General features: G+C 41.9%; 1 long non-coding RNA gene across 2 annotated transcripts; it reads right to left on the bottom strand.

The window, feature by feature from the left end:
* Positions 1 to 2,910: 2,910 nt before the first annotated feature.
* On the bottom strand, positions 2,911 to 6,977 carry LOC139530315 (uncharacterized). 2 transcript variants are annotated; one of them, XR_011666005.1, is made up of 2 exons: positions 6,703 to 6,977; positions 2,911 to 3,336 (listed from the first exon to the last, which is right to left on the bottom strand). It is a non-coding gene; the product is annotated as an uncharacterized lncRNA (long non-coding RNA). The 2 variants fall into 2 exon arrangements; XR_011666004.1 differs by having other exon boundaries at positions 6,468 to 6,765.
* Between the last annotated feature and the right edge of the window lie 8,295 nt (positions 6,978 to 15,272).

Below are 15,272 nucleotides of genomic sequence, written 5' to 3' on the forward strand. Positions count from 1 at the left end.
TCCAGGTCTGTACTTTACATTGAAGTTGAAATCAGCCAATACAGCAACCCACCTCTGTCTTGTTGCATTCAACTTAGAGGTGGTCACATATGTGAGGGGGTTGTCCGTATACACCATAAAGGAAGGAGCATGGAATAGGTAGTCTCTGAAACACTCACAGAGCCCACTTTCAGCGCCAAGAACTCTAGCATGCCTGAATGCAGATTGTAGTTCTTCTCTGGACGAGTGAGTGTTCTGGACCAATAGGCTATGACTCTCAACTTGCCCTCTCGACGTTGTCATAGGACCGCTCCAAGTCCTACTTGTGATGCGTCAGCTGGTTGAAGTCTGGGTAGGCTAACACTGGAGGGTTGGACAGCCTGTCGGCGAGGTTGTTTAACGAATCCTGGTGCTCCTCTGTCCATTGGAAGCTTTTGTTTTTGCTTTGAAGTCTTTGGGTTTAGGCAGTGGTGGTGAGTTAGTGGCGAGGAGCAGCAAGCAGGTCGTATAATGAAAAGTCCTCGATATACACAACATGTAGTAGGATAAGAACCCGATTGCCTGACTTCTCCTGCTGTAGCTCGATGTCTCTCCTTCAAGGCCTGGACAGGAGCCACCTCTGCTGGATCCATGGTATAACCACCTTTTGACACAATCCACCCTAGGAACCTTACTTTTTGTCCCTGAACAGTTCTCATTTCTTAGCAGTGAGCTTGATGCCATGCTGTTGGTTTCGACGTAGGACTGTTTGGATGTGTCTGACATGCTCATCAAAGGACTGGCTATGAACTAGGTTTTCATCTAGATATGACTAACATATAGAATCTCGCAGACCCCACAGACACTCCTCCATGCTTCTCTGGAACTCGGCCAAGGCGGAGGCCAAGCTGAAGGGAATCCTCACCCACTGATATACTATAAGCCCCAGGGTGTGATGAAAGCAGTGAAAGGGTGTCTTTCTTCGTCAAGGAACCCTTGGTGATAAGCTTTGCCCTGGTCTAACACAGAACCAGGAACTAACACTGAGGCTGACTAGCATGTCCTGTGTTCTAGTGATGGGGTGTCTGTCTGGTACTGATTTCTGGTTCAGTTTTCTGTAGTCACAGCACAGTCTTAAACTCCCATCTTTCTTTCTGACACAGATACTGGGTGAGGAGTAGAGTGACTTTGATGTTGTGATACGGGGTGGCAGGTAGCCTAGTGGCTAGAGTGTTGGACTAGTAACCAAAAGGTTGCAAGATCGAATCCCCGAGCTGACAAAGTAAAAATCTGTTGTTCTGCCCCTGAACAAGACAAGACTTCTTATGGCTGGGGGCAGTTTTGAGTAGGCTGGATGAATAAGGTGCCCAGAGTAAACTGCCTGCTCCTCAGTCCCAGTTGCTAATATATGCATGTTATTAGTAGATTTGGATAGAAAACACTCTGAAGTTTCTAAAACTGTTTGGATGATGTCTGTGAGTATAACAGAACTCATATGGCAGGCAAAAACCTGAGAACAAATCCAACCAGGAAGTGGGAAATCTGAGTTTGGTCGATTTTCAACTCAGCCACTATTGAAGATACAGTGGGATATTGGTCATGTTGCACTTCCTAAGGCTTCCACTAGATGTCAACCGCCTTTAGAAACTTGTTTGAGGCTTCCACTGTAAAGGAGGGCTGAATGAGAGGGGAATGAGTCAGAGGTCTGCCAGCAGCCACGGGCTGGTCATGCGCATTCACATGAGAGGTAGCTCCCGTTCCATTTGCTTTTTCTGAAAACAAAGGAATTCTCCGGTTGGAACATTATTGAAGAGTTATGTTAAAAAACATCATAAAGATTGATTCTATACATCATTTGACATGTTTCTACGGACTGTGACGGAACGTTTTGACATTTCGTCTGCAACTAGTGAACGCGCTTCGTGAGTTTTGATTTGTTTACCAAACGCGCTAACAAAAGTAGCTATTTGGACATAAATGATGGACATTATCGAACAAATCAAACATTTATTGTGGAACTGGGATTCCTGGGAGTGCATTCTGATGAAGATCATCAAAGGTAAGTGCATATTTATAATGTTATTTCTCACTTCTGTTGACTGCACAATATGGCTGATAGCTTTTTGTCTTGATTGGGCTCTGAGCGCCGACCTCAGATTATTGCATGTTTTGCTTTTTCAGTAAAGCTTTTTTGAAATCTGACACAGCGGTTGCATTAAGGAGAAGTGGATCTAAAATTCTATGTATAACACTTGTATCTTTGATCAACGTTTATTATGAGTATTTCTGGAAATTGATGTGGCTCTCTGCAAAATCACCGGATGTTTTTGGAACTACTGAACATAACGCGCCAATGTATACTGAGATTTTTTTATATAAATATGAACTTTACAGAACAAAACATACATGTATTGTGTAACATGAAGTCCTATGAGTGTCATCTGATGAAGATCATCAAAGGTTAGTGATTAATTTTATCTCTATTTCTGCTTTTTGTGACTCCTGTCTTTGGCTGGAAAAATGTTTTTCTGTGATTTGGCAGTGACCTAACATAATCGTTTGTGGTGCTGTAAAGCCTTTTTGCAATCGGACACTGTGGTGGGATTAACAACAAGATTACCTTTAAAATGGTATAAGATACTTGTATGTTTGAGGAATTTTAATTATGAGATTTCTGTTGTTTTGTATTTGGAGCCCTGCACTTTCACAGGCTGTTGTCATATCGATCCCGTTAACGGGATCGCAGCCATAAGAAGTTTTAACAAACTATTCCCCGGTAGGCCGTTATTGAAAATAAGAATTTGTTCTTAACTGACGTGCCTAGTTAAATAAGGGTCAAATACAGCCACTGTTGATTAGATCCTGAACTGGCTTGAGAACAGAGATGTACAGGGGTCGGGTCTTTCAATGTGATGTGCAGTTGGAGTGAAGGAATACAGTACCAGTCAAAAGTTTGGACACACCTACTCATTCAAGGGTTTTTCTTTATTTTGACCTATTTTCTATAATAATGAAGACATCAAAACTATGAAATAACACATGTGGAAACATGTAGTAACCAAAAAAGTGTTAAACAAATCAAAATATATTTTAGATTCTTCAAAGTAGCCTTCCTTTGCCTTGATGATAGCTTTGACAACTCTTGTCATTCTCTCAACCAGCTTCACCTGGAATGCTTTTCCAACAAGGAGTTCCCACATATGCTGAGCACTAGTTGGCTGCTTTTCCTTCACTCTGCAGTCCAACTCATCCCAAACCATCTCAATTGGGTAGAGGTCGGGTGATTGTGGAGGCCAGGTCATCTGATGCAGCACTCTATCACTCTTCTTCTTGGTCAAATAGCCCTTACACAACCTGGAGGTGTGTTGGGTCATTGTCCTATTGAAAAACAAATGCTGGTTAAATGTGCCTTGAACTATAAATACATCACAGACAGTGTCACCAGCAAAGCACCCCCACACCATCACACCTCCTTCTCTGTGCTTCATGGTGGAAACTACACATGCGGAGATCATCCCTTCACCTACTCTGCATCTCACAACGACACGGAGGTTGGAACCAAAAATCTCACATTTGCACTCATCAGACCAAAGGACAGATTTCCACCGGTCTAATGTCCTTTGCTCATGTTTCTTGGCCCAAGCAAGTATCTTCTTCTTATTGGTGACCTTTAGTAGTGGTTTCTTTGCAGCAATTCAACCATGAAGACCTGAATCACGCAGTCTCTTCTGAACAGTTGATGTAGATACTGTATGTGTCTGTTACCTGAACTCTGTGAAGCATTTATTTGGGATGGTAACTCTAACGAATTTATCCCTTGCAGCAGAGGTAACTCTGGGTCTTCCTTTCCTGTGGCGGTCCTCATGAGAGCCAGCTTCATCATAGCGCTTGATGGTTTTTGAGACTCTGCTTGAAGAAATGGTGGCTACTCTCTGGGTTCTTGGGAGATACTAAGCAACTTCTGACATAGATCAGAGGTGTCTTCCTCAGTGTAGTGCCCTTTTAAGATCGTTCTGAGTTTTGGAAGTGTGAGGTTACACTTGATCTCTAACATATCCCTCACCTTCAGCCCTGGGCTGATGGCTTTGATGACTGCTTCAATGATGTCTGGTTCTGTGTGACCCTTGCAGAGCCCCCCGTTTATCTGGTGCATGAGGTTGGTGTATGAGAGCCTGTCCCTCTGCCCTCCCTCCCCTATCTGCCCACTGATACGGGACTCCCTCCGAATAGTGACCTCTGGCAGTTTTTCTGCTGTGGGATTCTGCACAGACCTCTCCCCTCTAATGTCAGTGACACCGAGTTTGTCACTGGTACCACGTTCTTTTAGCACGGCGTACCAGAATTCTATGCTTCTGTTCTAGAATTTGATTGTTGCATTTTGTCACTATTCTCTACACCCCACATTGTATCAATACCGCAATGTCTGATTCATATGAGGCTTTATAAAACTTTCTTCCTATAGTAGTAGTAGTGAGTACCTATAGTATTATTGATCATTGTATAATTATTATTATCATCTATATTCCATGTATTATCTGAAAGAGGCTTTGGTATTAGCCTGTCTGAGGGGCTGCACGTGTGAGATAGGGCGGGAAACCTGAGGCGCTAAATCCGATGTATTTGATACAATAGTGGCACACAAAAAGTGAGAGAGGGGTATGAGCATTTATTCCATATGCCTACCATTGCTAAGGCCGGCATCCTAAATACCTTTTCTTCATTTTTAAAAATTAATTTAATTTATTCTCCCCTGGAAAAACTAGGCTATAGCTGTGGCTACATTTCATCACCATGTCAACGTATTATCACCACTGGACATGTAGCCTACAGATGCCTGCCTCATCACCAAGCGAAGAAGATATTTCTCATCAAATGCGATGAGTATTATGGCTTGGATAGGTTTTAGCCTGGTCGAGGCGGAGGATAATGAGAACAGGGTGGTGGACAAAGTCATGTAAGCAACAAAGTGAGGTAGTTTGTGCAGGTGATCAGATTGAATGGTGCGTGCGTCTAATCAGCTATATTGTATGCAGAGAACGTGGCATGAGTGAAGCGAGGTTTTAGATATAATGGGTTGTCGTAAACTATGGAGCTAGACATGATTATCTAGGTTTATGCTTTGGCGCCATCGAATGTTACGTGGGTGGACCAGTTATCGCTCTCCTTCCAAAACGTGGTTACATTTATATAAACTTCAAGTATTACTAACTATACAGTATATTTAAACTTGATTTTTATTTAGTTTATAAACTTATCCTGTGTTTGCCCCCCCATTTATTGATAAATCACCCATCATAGTAATATTTCCTCCATCATATCCCTCCCACGATACCTTCCCCCATTTCTACTTCCCCATGCACCTGAAAACCCCCCACAAATGAAATGAACACCCCCCACAAACCCCACTAATGGTTTCAACCAAATCTGTCAACCCTGTTCATGCTATGGCTAGGCAGTAGGCTTGTATTTGGGTGATGATCTGTGAGTCGATAACATTTTATTTGCTTTGAGATTGGTCAAAAACTGTAAACAACTTGTCAAGTCATGTGCTCTGGTTCGTGTATACGCTATAACAAGCTCATGCAGATTTGTAATATGCTGAAAAGTGGCCAAACTAAGTTGATATTTCCGGGCAATGGGCTCAGCCATCTTTGACTTTGTTTATTTGTGTCTTATGCCACGTTCAAAACAACTTGGAAATCGGAAAAATACAAGGTAAAATCATGACATCAGTGATGTTCAGGTCGGAAAATCAGAGCTCTAGAAAGAGTCCCCGAGTTGTAATTCCGAGTTGGACGACAGTTCAAATCTATTTTTCCCAGTCGGAGCTCATTATTTTCAGAGTTCCCAGTGGTTTTCAATACACTGAAGTCGGAGATTTCCGATTTCCCAGTTGTTTTGAATGCGGCATTATAGTGAATTCACATTCTGTGCTTATGGAGTTTACGCAAACGTAAACAAACATGGCTGCCATCATAAAGAATGTTGCTGCTGTTAGCTTCGCTGACACACATTTATTTTCTAAACAACATTACTTTAGTATTTTGTGCTCACCAGAGATGTGGTACGTTGTAAACTAGTCTAGCTGTTAGGACGCTAACTTATGTTTAGTTTTTTGTCAGCGCAACCTGTTATTGAGACTGGTTTACTGAATGATTTTGGCTGTGGATGTGTCCCGTGTGATGCTTGGATGATGAAGTTCGCATTTATCTTTTACAATGGTAAAATTGAGGAATAAAGTTTAAGACCTTTATTTTCCATCAGTACAAAAAATATTTAGATGCTGTTCAGACAACAATGGTGTTTAGACGCGTTTGTTGCGTCATACGTTCGGTTGCTACAGTTCCAATCACGTATTTGAGATCATACGCCGCAGGGACCACTCAACAATGATCACAAATACGTGATTGTATGTGTCAAAGGGTTAACTATGAAAACAATACAACAATAACATAACTACACTCCTCTTAACTTTGTGTTTCTTATTATGTGCTTTACAACTCGCTCACCTTGGAAATCAATGAGTTTATATCTGGTTGCTCTTAGTACAGCCGCTGCTGGCTTGTCACTCATTCGACTGACAACATAGCGTGAGAGCTTGTGAACTGAAGCAACCACTAGAGCGAACGGCCCCCTCTGTTGTCCGAAAACCACCACAACCACACTAATATAAGTAAATTATTAGCTAGAAATGACAAAGTTGACCATATATCTCACATATGAGACAAATTAAACAAAACTTACAGCATTCAATTAAATTCCGCTCACGAAATGTTGTGACATTTTTGGTTCCTTCCACAAATGTCTGTTTCCACAGGATACAGTATTACAGATAACTGACAACGTACAGGAAGCAGTGAACTACAGATTCACACTGTAGTCACACCTGTAAAACCACGGAACTCTCACATTGTAGTAGTCTACTACGGCTTCAAATGTCTGAAAAATCATAAAGTACCGCCACAACGTGTATCTTACTGCTTAAGTTGCAGCAGCAGTGAATGCCTTCCTCCGCTACTCTTTCGTCCGCATGAGGCTACAATAGGTTGAGTTTCCAGGGGCAGCTGTGAAGTGCCATGGAATCGGAAGCGAGCTGTAGGCTATTGTTTGTTTTTTATAAGTCTGTTATTAAAGAATGTGAAACAATGTACATGTTTACTATTGCGTGATTGTGTTCATGAGTCTGTTATTAAATGTGTATGTTTACTGCTTTTCATTAAATCAAGTATGGCTAGAAATATTGTATTTGTTCATATAGGCAGAATATTGTATACAGTGTATTCGGAATCTATTCAGACCCCTTGACTTTTTCCACATTTTGTTATGTTACAGCTTTAATCTAAAATAGATTAAATAATTGTTTCCCTTCATCAATCAACACACAATACCCCATAATGGCAAAGCAAAAACAGGTTTTTACAAATGTTTTCTAATTCATAATTTAAAAAAAGTACTTTTACATAAGTATTCAGACTCTTACTCAGTACTTTGTTGAAGCAACTTTGGCAGCGATTACAGCTTACAGATTACATCAAGTCTTCTTGGGTATGGCGCTACAAGCTTGGCACACCTGTATTTGAGGGATTTCTACCATTCTTCTCTGCAGATCCTCTCAAGCTCTGTCAGGTTGGATGGGGAGTGTTACTGCACAGCTATTTTCAGGTCTCTCCAGAGATGTTAGATCGGGTTCAAGTCCGGGCCACTTATGAACATTCAGAGACTTGTCCCGAAGCCACTCCTGGGTTGTCTTGGCTGTGTGCTTATGGTCATTGTCCTATTGGAAGGTGAACCTTCTCCCCAGTCTGACCTGAGCGCTCTGGAGCAGGTTTTCATCAAGGATCTCTCTGTACTTTGCTCCGTTCAATCCTGACTAGTCTCCCAGTCCTTGCCACTGAAAAACATCCCCACAGCATGATGCTGCCACCACCATGCTTCACTGTAGGGATGCTGCCAGGTTTCCTCCAGACGTTACACTTGGCATTCAGGTCAAAGAGTTCAATTTTGGTTTCATAAGACCAGAGAATCTGGTTTCTCATGGTGCCTTTTGACAAACTCTAAGCGGGCTGTCATGTGCCTTTTACTGAGGAGTGGCTTCCGTCTGGCCACTCTACCATAAAGGCCTGATTGGTGGATTGTTTCAGAGATGATTGTCCTTCTGGAAGGTTCTCCCATCTCCACAGAGGAACTCTAGAGCTCTGTCAGAGTGACCATCGGGTTCTTGGTCAGAAATTCTTGCAGAATTGTTTACCTTTCCTCAGATCTGTGCCTCGTCTCAGAGCGCTATGGACAATTCCTTCGACTTCATGGCTTGGTTTTTGGTCTGACATGCACTGTCAACTGTGGGACCTTATATAGACAGGTGTGTGCCTTTCCAAATCATGTCCAATCAATTTAAATTTACCACAGCTGGACTCCAATCAAGTTGTAGAAACAACTCAAGGATGATTAATGGAAACAGGATGCACCTGAGCTCAATTTCGAATCTCATAGCAAAGTGTTTGAATTCTCTGTTTATTATTTTTAATACATTTGCAAAAAATTCAAAAAAAACTGTTTTTGCTATTTCATTATGGGGTATTGTGTGTAGATTGCTGAGGATTTAAAAGAATAAATACATTTAGAATAAGGCTGTAACGTAACAAAATATGGGAAAAGTCAAGGGGTCTGAATACTTTCCGAAAGCACTTTAAGACACGGAGTACTTCAAAGTGTGCCTTAACTGGCAGGGAAGGATGACTGGCTGGGATTAAGTAGAAGGGAGCTACCATCAACCACACTGTACAACAGGACAGATTCAGATTTGGGGTGTTTGTCATGGAGGTGAGCTGATGACATTACTGAATCACTACATTACATGTTTTACCTAATGTCTTACATACAATCAATGGCCAATTTATTAGGTACACCCATTTAGTACCGGGTCAGACCCCCCTTTGCCTCCAGAACAGCTTGAAGTCTTTGGGGCATGGATTTGACAAGGTGAGGCGTTCAAATGTTGCTCAATTGGTATCAAGAGAACTAACGTGTGCCAGGAAAGCATTCCACACACCATTACACCACCTCCACCAGCCTGTACCGTTGACACCAGGCACGACTGGGCCATGGACTCATATGCTGCTTACGCCAAATCCTGACTCTGCCGTCAGCATGACGCAACAGGAACCGGGATTCGTCGGACCAAGTGATTTATTTCCACTCCTCAATTGTCCAGTGTTGGTGATCGCGTTCCCACTGGAGCGGCTTCTTCTTGTTATTAGCTGATAAGAGTGGAACCTGGCCTTTTCTGAGATACTGGAACCGGCGCGACTGGCACCGACGATCGCTCAAAGTCGCTTCGGTCACTTGTTTTGCCCATTCTAAAGTTCAATCGAAGAGTAACTGAACGCATCAATGCCTGTCTGCCTACTTTATATAGCAAACCACGTGACTCACTGTCTGTTGGAGCGAATCATGTTCGTGATCGGGGTGGTGTACCTAATAAACTGTCTACTGAGTGTATACTGTATGTGTGAATGACCTTTATGTCATAATGGACATTCATGAATTGCAATTAAATTGTCACATTTTTTGGAGTTGAAGGAATTAGCACTTTTGATGAAGTTGCACGAGTTACATCTAAGTCCTGTTATCCAGTCAATTAAAATAATAATTCACTTTTTTTTATGTGGCAACATTAAATAAACAAATTGGTAATTCAGTTTTTTCTTTCAGTCTTCCAAGCGAACACAAACTGCTCAATATGTGCACATCATTATACACACAGAGATGCCCAATGTATGACAAACTGGGTTTGGTCTGTTATGTCATATACAAATAGCTTATGAAAATGGGTAACTCAAGTTTTGCACCCATTTATGCTTGGATGTTGGCCTCTTCATCAAAATTGAAAACTGAGGGGTTAGACCTTTTCATCACAGTGTAGGCAGGCACAACTCCGGACAGTTGTTGGCATACTCCCATGTCTACAGTGACTCCATACTGAATGATGAATCCCCAATGATACATCCCACCTGATGTGTTACCAAACAAAATTATCCCACTCTAACATCTTATTCAATGGTTTAATGTCAAATATGATGGCCGTTAGTAACCTCATCAGAAACATTTCTGTTTAAATAATGCTTCTGTCAGTGTTATGTGTTTGTTATTCATTCTGCAGATTGAATGCATTTTCATATGAGTTGATTCTTTCTTTCAAATCAACATTTTAGTTTTTATGCAAATCAATGGTTGTAAAAGTCAGCCATATGTTTTTAGAATAATGTGCACTCGTTTTGAGGTTTGTTTGACAATCAATGCAAAATGATGTGAACAACAAATTTAAATGCATTTGTATATGAGTGGATTGTTTCTATCAAATTAACACTTTACTTTTTTGAAAAGAATGAACTCGCAAAGCATACAGCAATGGTTCGTACTGAACTGGATACAGTTAAGAAAACCGTCTCTGACATGGAACAAGGCTTGTCATCATGCTCGGACGACACGACTACACCACAAACCATGGTTAACAAGCTCGAAACTGATGTGGCTAGCCTTAAGGAACAATGCATACATTTACAAGGTCATATGCGGTCAATCATATCATTCCAATTTTCATTCTAGCGGAGCAGTAAAGAAATACCGTTCACAATGTCAAGTGTAGAGGCAGACTCAGCAGACCAGTTCATTATAGTAGTAGGAAGACTGTATAATACCAGGGGTGGATAAATAACCCAATTGTCATACTTCAGTAAAAGTAAAGACACCTTAATAGAAAATGACTCAAGTAAAAGTGAGTCACCCAGTAAAATACTACTTGAGTAAAAGTCTAAAAGTATTTGCTTTTAAATATACTTAAGAATCAAAAGTACATGCAATTGCAAACATATACTTACAGTTGAAGTCGGAAGTTTACATACACTTAGATTGAAGTCATTAAAACTCATTTTTCAACCACTCCACACATTTCTTGTCAACAAACTATAGTTTTGGCAAGTCGGTTAGGACATCTACTTCGTGCATGTCACAAGTAATTTTTCCAACAATTGTTTACAGACAGATTATTTCACTTATTCACCGTATCACAATTCCAGTGGGTCATACGATTACATACACTAAGTTGACTGTGCCTTTAAACAGCTTGGAAAATTTCAGAAAATTATGTCATGCTTTAGGAGCTTCTGATAGGCTAATTGACATAATTTGAGTCAATTGGAGGTGTACCTGCGGATGTATTTCAAGGCCTACCTTCAAACTCAGTGCCTCTTTGCTTGACATCCTGGAAAATCAAAAGAAATCAGCCAAGACTTCAGAAAAAAAATTGTAGACCTCCACAAGTCTGGTTCATCCTTGGGAGCAATTTCCAAACGCCTGAAGGTACCACGTTCATCTGTACAAACAATAGTACGCAAGTATAAACACCACAGCCGTCATACCGCTCAGGAAGGATATGCGTTCTGTCTCCTAGAGATGAACGTACTTTGGTGTGAAAAGTGCAAATCAATCCCAGAACAACAGCAAAGGACCTTGTGAAGATGCTGAAGGAAACAGGTAAAAAAGTACCTATATCCACAGTAAAACGAGTCCTATATCGAGAGTCAATTTAAAGGAGAGCCAACAGAGAGAGGGCGTGTGAGAGAGAGATGGATTAAAGAGAGGGATGAGAGAGAAGAGTGTGTGTGAAAGAGAAGAGGGTATGATGCATGTGCATGTGTGTTCAGGCCTCACCAGTAGACTGTACGATAACATCCGTTACACTGGTTCCGAAACCAGTATTCTTGTCTGAGCTGGACGTCGCGTGAAAGGACCCGCGTATCTGGCTTCAAGAAGTACTGTGGTTGCTGATGCACACTCAAGGCCTAGTGTGTGCATGTTAGCTGTGATGACTTTCCTGCACAAACTGCATTCTCAGGTAGTCATAGACAGGCTCCTGGTAGCATAAAATAGTTGGCATATACATTGTGTTGTTTAATATTTGTATCTGCCGATATTCTATATACGTATTTAGTGATTTATTTGAGCTTTTGTGCTAGTATCTCAACTGCGCTATTTTAAGTTCACAACCATGCAACTCCACACTTTACCACAGGGTGGCGGCAGAGTGTCCTTTATGTGAGTGGAAGCTGAGCTTGAGTGCTCCTTTTGAGAGAAAACAACATGGGGACAGGAGCACCTCAGGAGGGAGAGGAGAGTGAAGACGAAGATGATGGAGGCAAACAGAGGAGAGCCATGTGCCCTACAACCAGAAGCAGCTAGTTTTTGAGATGGCGCCATCGGCTAAGACACTTAAGGGAGGACGGTCACATGTGTTACTGAGGCAGAGGTCCCGCGTTCGCGTCAGGTATGGGTCAAATCGGGGGGGAGCGGTACTCGCTAATCAAGCAGGATGATATCCTTTATAGTGGAGACTTTTCTCAGGACTCTTCTGTTGAAGACGTCAAAAATGTATGTTGGTCTGATATGTATAATGAGGAGAATCCTGATGCAGCACTTATACTTGCCAATTGTTGACAAGCATGCACCAGCTGTGAGAACTGTTAGAGCCCCCTGGATCGATTATGAATTGAAAAATGTATGGTTCAAAGAAATTATGCAAAAAAAGTAGCATATAAGTCAGGCTACTCAACTTAACAAAGAAAAGTAGAAATTATATTACCAAAACAAGATTTCATTCAAAGCTGTTCCTTGTAAAAAAAAGAAATAGCAATGTATTAGCTCCACATGAAGATATTGACTAATGAAACTCCATGTTTCTGTAAATGAAATGTCAACAAAATAAATATATAATCCATTACTGATATCTTCAATATCCCGACCTCAGTGGCTACAGACAGTGCTACAATCATTTCTCCCACGCGTTAGTTAGTGTCATGACGCTGGCCTGGGAGTAGGTTTATGACCGTCATAAATACCTCTCCCCCCTTTTTTCCTCTCTCTACCCTACTGATGTGACTATTGAAAATCCCTTGGTTAACATAGAGATTCTGGGAACATCAGAAGGTGGGGGGAAATTAACCATATTTTGGTAATCCAACCAGTTGAACATATGTGTTGGTACTTAATGAATATGATGTCAGTTCGGTTGTCATCTGAGACATTCTCATCAATGATAGGATGACATAACTTGTACAGTGGAAAGTCTACACATTATAGTTATCAGATTCACATGGAATTGTTGTGCAATTTAAATGTTTGAATATGAAATTATTTGTGAGGGGATGAAATGTGATTTTAGCTTCTAAAATGTGAGAATTGGGTTTTCAGCAGTGAATTAGGCCCGACTCAGTGGCCCGCCCACGTGAAGAGACATTGGTTATAAACTATGAAACACCCCCTCCTCTCCCTTCCTATATAAAGCCTTAATGACAATATAACTTCCTGTTCCGGGTACATTAGGATGACGATCCGATGTCAGAAGGGTTCACATAATAACTACAGAACGAAGCCAACTTCAGCGTGAGCTTTGGTTGCGAATGGTATGAACTTTGAACTCTTATTCACTACAGAAGTGATACCTCATAGCCGTTGAGTTAGCAACAGCAGCTGCAAACGTGGGCTAGGAAAGAACAGACAGAGTATCCCGTCTACCACAAAACGACGTTACTACAACGTATCCAATTTACCACCAGAGACATTCTTCCGAGGACAGGAAGATCTCTGTTGGCCAACACGACCAGCATCTACGACCAACCTACCGAAGCGCAGCTCAGAGTAAATATTTATTGCATTTTCCTTTTCCAAATGTGCGGTAATTTAGAATGCATAAGATTCTTTATTTACGATAGAGTAGCTGCCTACGGCCCGATAGAGACATCGCTTCTCCCTTTGTTCTTCAGTCTTCCTGCTCTTTCACTCAAACCCAACCCACTTTTCTTTGTGTAACCAGCTGTCATATCTGTTCCGTCCGCTAGGGACGTTTTCCTTTATGACATAATTTGTAATCAAGGTATGATTCATTCTGTGTATATGTAATTCTGTGTGATTAGTTAGGTATTTAGTAAATATATAATTCAACCCAATTTTGTATTGCTGATTCAACTTGTTAGCCAGGGTTCGTGAAGATAACCAAGAATTTACAACTTTCAGATGAGACTGAAATAAGGTGACGATTAATATTGACTGCTATTGATGTAAAATATTACTAGGTCTTTAAGAGTTTATTCGGAAGATAACTGCTCTATAAATATTATTTTGTGGTGCCCCTGTCACACCCTGGCCTTAGTTATCTTTGTTTTCATTATTATTTTAGTTAGGTCAGGGTGTGACATGGGGAAGTTTGTGTGTTTTTGTATTGTTTAGGGAGTTTAGTATAGTTGGATGGTTTAGTGTTCAGTGTAGGTGTCCAGGAAAGTCTATGGTTGCCTGAATTGGGTCTCAATTAGAGACAGCTGGTTATGGTTGTCTCTGATTGGGAGCCATATTTAAGGCAACCATAGGCTTTAGCTTTTTTGTGGGTAATTGTCTATGTAGAAAGTAAGTAGCTTGTGTGTGCACTTTCGTTTGTAGCTTCACGGTTGTTTGTTGTTTTTGTATAGTTTGTATAAGTGTTTCGTGTCGTGTTCATCTTCGTAGTAAAATAAAGGAAGATGTATTTTGCATACGCTGCGCCTTGGTCCTCTCTCTCACCTCAAGACGACCGTGACAGAATTACCCACCAACATGGGACCAAGCAGCGTAAATCAAGGCAGAGTGGCTGGAAGCCCGAGAGGCTCCCCCAAAAATTTCTTGGGGGAGGGCACACGGGGAGTGTGGCTGGGTCAAGTGGGAGAATTGAGCCAGTTCCCCGTGCTTACCATCAGGAGCAGTTGGCTAAACGAAGGTATGAGTCGGAGAATGTGGAGGAGTTATTGGACAGATTGGAGGAAAGTGAAAGGATGGGAGATTATGAGACATTTGAGGAGTTGTTGGTGTTATTGGAGGAGAGCGAAGAGAGAGAGATGTTGATATGGGGGAGCATACAACCAGGTAAGGTTGGGAAGCCTCCTGTGCGTCTCCTGAGCCCTGTACGCACTGTTCCTTCTCCCCGCACTCTTCCTGAGGTGCGTGCCCTCAGCCTGGTACCACCAGTACCGGTACCACGCACCAGGCCTATAGTGCGCCTCGAGAGTCCAGTGTGCCCTGTTCCTCCTCCACGTACTAGCCCTATGGTGCGTGTCTCCAGTCCGGTACCACGCACCAAGCTTCCTGTGTGTTCCCAGAGTCCTGTGCGTCCTGTTGCTGCTCCCCGCACTAGCCCTGAGATGCGTGTCCCCAGCCCGGTACCACCAGTTCCGGCACCACGCACTAGGCCTAATGTGCGTCCCCAGGGTCCAGTATGCCCTGTTCCTTCTCCC

This window comes from Salvelinus alpinus, chromosome 9 (assembly GCF_045679555.1).
Source record: "Salvelinus alpinus chromosome 9, SLU_Salpinus.1, whole genome shotgun sequence".
NCBI lineage: Eukaryota > Metazoa > Chordata > Actinopteri > Salmoniformes > Salmonidae > Salvelinus > Salvelinus alpinus.